Source organism: Arvicola amphibius, chromosome 5 (genome assembly GCF_903992535.2).
Source record: "Arvicola amphibius chromosome 5, mArvAmp1.2, whole genome shotgun sequence".
NCBI classification, from domain to species: Eukaryota; Metazoa; Chordata; class Mammalia; order Rodentia; family Cricetidae; genus Arvicola; species Arvicola amphibius.
The window spans coordinates 25,666,807-25,673,287 of NC_052051.1; positions in this window are offsets into that span (position 1 = coordinate 25,666,807).

Genomic DNA, 6,481 nt, shown 5'->3' on the forward strand with positions numbered 1-6,481 from the left:
GAAAGACTCAATGTTTTCCTGCCATCATTCCTCGACATGTGTCAAACTAAAATATCTCCAGATTATGTTACACTGAAATGTTTTTTTTTTTCTAAATTCTGATTGAGTTCCTGAACTCAATTTCCTATGAATTTTGGGTTGGGATTAGGACAGATTTTTCTGACATTTGTGCTACATATTTATACAAAGTGGCATTCTCAGCATTGATGATTATAACACTAAAATATCAAACCTGAAAAATATCCTATGGTATCAAATATTCAGCCAAGATTTAGTTCTTTATGCAGAAATTAAACAAGTACATGATCTCATTAGGATGCATATTTGTTAGAGGCCTTTATATGTGATAAATTGTATGTAGTTTAAACAAATTTTAAAATAAATTGTTTTATGATTTATTATCAGTAAATGGTTGGCTTGTATACCTACTGGATACGCTTATATGCCCAGGAGTTCTTTCTTAAGAGGAAAAAGGGCTGGATACAGCTCAACTGATAGTGTTTGTCTAGCAGACATGAGCCCGGGGGTTTGAACCCCAGCATTGCATTCTTTTTTTTTTGTTTTGTTTTTCGAGACAGGGTTTCCCTGTAGTTTCTAGAGCCTGTCCTGGAACTAGCTCTTGTAGACCAGGCTGGCCTCGAACTCAGAGATCCACATGTCTCTGCCTCCCGAGTGCTGGGATTAAAGGCGTGTGCCACCACCGCCCGGCCCAGCATTGCATTCTTGTAACCTTCTGCAATCTAGCACTTGGGAGGCAGAGGTGACAGGATCAGAACAGCAAACGTGAGTCCAGCCTGGGTTACAAGAAAAAGAAACCCAAACCAAAAAGCGGCAGGGATCACAAATGAAAAAAATCTAAGAGGCCTCAGGCCAGTCCCTCCATGAGGTACAACATGTGTTCATGTATAAAGGGAAAATTTCCGGCACTCACATGAAGACAGTGGATGCAAATTAATTGGAGCTGAGACCTGGTGCAGCTACTGCAAGAGCAGAGAAGGACAGAAAGATAGCACCATAGAGACCTGTGCTTGGGAGAGGGTGGCCTGCAGGTAGAGCAGGTACAGTTGGAGCAGAGGGAGCTTAGGCAGGGGTATGACACGGGCTGAAGAGCACAGTCAGGTCCCCTGCATAAAGAACCCTCCATGGCACAATTAGGCTTAGCATTGGTTTCTCTTCTATGGAAATCCAAAGGGAAACTTTAACCCAGGGCCCATGACATCTGGTTTGAAGGGTTTAAGCCCTCCACTGTGTCCCCCACTGGCCCTCCTCTTAGGGAAGCCATCAAAGAGGCCTGGGCAGTCGTGCAGGTGGAAAATGAAAACAACTTGGGATGGGGCAGACAAAGAGGCTGCAAAGAGGGGTTACTCGCTATGTGTGATGATTTAAGGGCATGGCTGACACAGTAGACAAAAGCAGGCAGGGAAGGGGGGACTCCTAGGTTCCCTGACCTAAAAAATCATTATGTCTGCCACAAAAAGGAAAACATCAATAATTCAACATGTGGGTATTGGATGTCAAGTTCTAGATGGAAAGTCACACCAAGATGTGCTGATGTTGGCTTGAGTCTCCCAGAAGGCCTGGCCCCTGACGGCCGCAGAGACGCTGGTAAGTGGCGTGTGGAGGTGTGCACTTGTAACTACAGCACTTGGAAGACATGCAGGAGAATCAGGAGTTCAAACCCCGCCTTGGCTACCTTGTAAACATGAGCCAGCCTAGACTATATGAAATCTCGTCTCAAATACACACATCCTGGGGGTGTGGGGATGATAAAAGACCTCGGAGACAAGGCCCCATATCAGAGCCCTAGGTGGGAGGGCTGATTTTCTTAGGTTATTTCATCTATAAAGGGGCAGTCCCAGTAGCTCTTTGCGTCCCTGCTTGGTACTTAGAGGGAAGGATCAAGTCACACATATGAGAGCCCTCTGCGTGCTAAAAGCCCCGAGGAGAAAAAGTAAGGATGTTACTAGATACCGCACATTTAATAGCTTTGACTATTTGCTCTGCAAAGGGAGAGTTATGGAAAAGCTCCACTTCCTTCAGTGAATCACGAAGTGACAGCTTCACAGAAATTCAGCTAAAACACAGGTCTCCCAGGGAATCGATCCATGCTCCCAGTGGTAAGCAAAATGATGCTTGTCAAAGATGTCCCCATGCTGGCCACTGTCAACTCTGAGTATGTTGTGTTATACAGGAGGGGGCAGGTTAAGGCTGGAGCTGGATGAAAGTCATGAATCAACTGGGACGAGGTGGAAGGATGCTGGTGTGTCCAGGGAAACCCCGATTGAATGTTTTCACCGGTGACAGGGAGGCAGGGCGATAGGGGTGGAGGAAACAGAGGGACAGGGGTCTGGTGCTGAGGGTGGAGGAGAGCTGTGGCGAGACAACCGTATTTCTGAGCTGTTTTCCACATCAAGATGTCAAGAAAGCATCTATACGTAGGCCGGCAAAATTCCCTGACCAGATTCAAAATACACTTCAAAGAGAGCCGACGTCTTTGGAAATGTGTAGCTGAGCTTGGGAGGCGGCTAATGCGGGGAGGGAGAGAATTTCTGCTTCAATAAGAGTGGGGAGGGACCCAGGTATGTCACTAACCAACTCATTTCCTTGAGGTGGAGGTGCTCCTGGCACAAACAAGAGACTTCAGGAGTTGCTGCTGGGAATTCTAAGGCAACCGAATTACCCTTTTTTATAGCTACCGGAAAGAACTCAGCTGTGTGGACACCTTAATTCACCCAGTGAGACCCATTCCAGGCTTCTTCTCAGAACCTTAAGATAACACCTTCATGAGATTTTTAAGCCACCAAGAGTGTGTGCAAATTACAAGTGGCAATTAGAAACTCTCTATTTCTTTTAGGAAAAACCCTCCTGTAGGTGGATGGTTTTTGTTTTGTTTTGTTTTTGTGGGTTTGGTTTTATTTTCCAGTCCTGGCCACCAGTGCCAAATAACTGACACAGAGGCTTAATATGAGTTTTAGATGCTCGGGTGATAGCTTAGGCTTGTTACTAGCTAACTCTTACATTTAAATTAAACCCATATTTCTTACCTACGCTTTGCCTCATGTCTCATGGCTTCTTGCCTCATTTTCTACATGTCCTGCTTCCTGTGGCTGACTGGCATCCCCCTGACTCCGTCCTTTTTCTCCCGTTATTCTCCTAATTTAGTTGTCTCGCCTATAATTTCTACCTGGTTACTGCCAATCAGCTTTTAAAAATTATTATTACTTTCACTTTTAAAAAAATTTTTTTCAATACAGGGTTTCTCTGTGTAACAGTCCTAGCTGTCCTGGAACTCACTCTGTAGACCAGACTGATCTCAAACTCACAGAGATCTGCCTTTTTTCACTTTTTAAAATTAACATTTTTTCCTTTATTTTACATACCAACCACAGTTTCCCCTCCCTTCTCTCCCACTCCCCCCCACCCCTGACTCCCATCTACTCCCCTTCCCATCTACCCACTCTTCCTCTGTCTTCATTCAGAAAGCAGCAGACCTCCTAAGGGCTTGAATTTACCCTGGCACATCAAGTTAAGGTAAACTGAGCCCTTCCCCCTGCATCAACACTGGGCAAGGTAATGCTGGGGAACAGGTTCCCAAAAGCCAGCGAAGTGTCAGGGACAGGTCATGATCTGCCGGGAGCCTGTTTGTAACACACCAAGCTACACAACTGTCACACACATGCAGAGGGCCTAGGTTAGTCCATACAGGCTCCCTAACTGTTGGTCCAGAGTCCATGTGCTTCCACGAACTCAGGTCAGCTGTTTCTGTGGGTTTCTCCATCATGGCATTGACCCTTTTGGCTCATAGAATCCTTCCTCCCTTTCTTAAGGAGGCCTTCCAGAGCTCAGCCCAGTGCTTGACTGTGGATCTCTGCATCTGCTTCCATTAGTTACTGGATAAAGGCTCTGTGCTGACAACTAGGGTGGTCACCAATCTGATTGCAGTAGATGGCCAGTTCAAGCATCCTCTCCACTATTGCTAGGGTCTTAGATGGGGTCATCCTTGTATATTCCTAGGAGCTTCCCTGGCACCAGGTTTCTCCCTAGCTCTCTATCCCACCCTCAGCCCAACCCGCTCCCTCAAGTTCCCATTCCCCCATCCTCTCATTCCCACCCTCAGTTTACCTAGGAGATCTCTTCTATTTCCCCTTCCCAGGGAAACCCATGCATCCTTCTTTGGGCCTTCTTTGTTCTCTAGCCTCTCTGGGACTGTGGATCAATCAGCTTTTTATTAAAACAACCCGAGTGATAAATCTTCACACAGTGTAAAGGACTATTCCACAGCATTTCCCCCTTTTTTGTCTAAGTAGAAAGGGAAGATTTTGACTTTGACATAGTAAGATTATATACAACTAAACAGTTAAGTAAGAATTACAAGATCCAGTCCATTTGTATTTGACAAATTTAGAGAAAATACTCTTTATCTTATCTTTGCGATGCTAAAGTTTTATACCTAATTTACCTTTTATCATAACTAAGGAAAACTTTAACTATGACTACTTAGTCTTCAACTCCATCAAAGACCCTAGAAGGGCGAAACATTACCTAACGACAGGGACATCTGGCTTTCTGTCCAGTCACCCTAGGTTCTTCTGTGACATTGGAGCATCTGACTTTGGCCCACAGATCTAGTGTATCTGACAGACATTTCTGGGAAGCAGGGAATTTTGAAGGACTGTCCTACCTTGTCTTGGAAAAGTTTAACAGTCACCTTTTTGTGTCCTACTGGTCCAGTTTAGACAGTAACTGTCAGCAATTGAGGCAAGAGCAGTTTCTTTGTCCACATGGTTAGCTTTTGCCATAAAGAAAGCAAATTCCATAGAGTTTCTTTGATGCCCATTATTTTCTCTGAAATAAATTGGTGCTGCCAGAAGCAGATGTGTCTAACTGTTATAAAAGGCTTTAGGTTATTAAACATATTAAATGCCATATTCTGTAGGTCTTTGAAGTATTTGAATATTATTTATTTATCTCAATATATCTGTTTATGACCTTGAAAACATATGTAACATGACTATAAGTTTGACTATTATAGATGACTATTAATCTGTATTTTTAATTATACATTAAAATTTTAAACAAGTTGCATAAGCACCATAACCTAAACAAGAGTAGAAACATATATACAGTATAACACAATTAGCTTTAATTTTGTATCAATATATAAAAATTCATATCAATGTAAAATATTTAAGACTAACAGTTGCCTTTTTCCTTTAAAAGTAGATTCAATATTCTACCCGTTAATCCTATCTTTTCTCTATCCTACCTTTTTCTTTTCAAAAAGAAATCCTTGAGTCTAATCTTTTTTGTTTAGCTTTTTTCCTGTTACCAATAACAACTTGTAACCACCCCCCTTCAAATGATAACACACATCACCAACCGAAAACAGGGTGCAGACTGCACGGGAAGAACAGAGCCACAGAGTGGGCTGGAGGAGCTCGGGAAGGCTGCCCATGGGTGGGCATGTGCACAGAATGTGCTCAAGCAGAGAATGGCTTGAGGTGGACAGGGTGCAGTGGGCAGTAGATCATAGCGCTGCAGCAGGCATGCGGGTTAGCTCTGGCATGCAATTGGTACTTAAGAATTAATTATTATTATATGACCTGACTAATGGCACTTACACCTTTGATCCCATCCTTGGGAGGTGGACCTAGAGGCAGGCAGAGTTTGGGGCAAGCCTGGTTGATATGGTGCATTCCAGGACAGCCAGCACTACACATTGAGACCCTGTCTTTAAAAGAAAAGAAATTATTTTCTGTCTGGGATATATCTCAGTTGTAGAGTGCTTGTCTATTATACAAGAGGCCCAAGGCTCAATCCCTAACATCACACACAAAAAACCAGAATTTTTATAATAAGATTATAAATAGCTTAATTTTGTTTTTGAAGCAGGGTTTTATGTCACACTGGCTGACTTTAAACTCACTTTCTAACCCAGAATGCCTTTGAATCCTCCTACCTTTACTTCCCAAGCAAATGCCATTGTCGCTGGGTGCTTAAGAGTTAGAGATAGTGAGGGAGCCAGACGTAGAGGTGTGTGTCCGAGTTCAAGGTCATCTTTGGTTATGAAGTGAGTTTGAGGCTAGCCGGGGTAATGTGAAACCCTGTTTCAAACAACAACAAATCCAAACCGAAATTAAAAAAAAAAAAAAAATGAGTGTTTTGGGCAGACCAATTAATCAGGTGATCTGGTGAGGAAACTTCCTTCAGTAAGACCGGAGGACCGCATTTTCTGAAACGTGACCATTTTTCAGATGCAGGGCTTTTAGATCGTGGGGAGTGGAGCTGGATAGCTGGACAGTAAGTGCGGCGGCGGGCAGTGTATCCTAAGTAGAGCAGTGACTGGGGCCTAGGAGCAAAAGGTTAGGCACCACTTCAAAGATCCCTAGGTAGAGGCCGCCGCTACTGCCTAGAGGCGTGGCCTAATATCATCCAATCAGAGTGGCGGATCTGGACACCTCCCTTCGTTGTCGTGGTAACG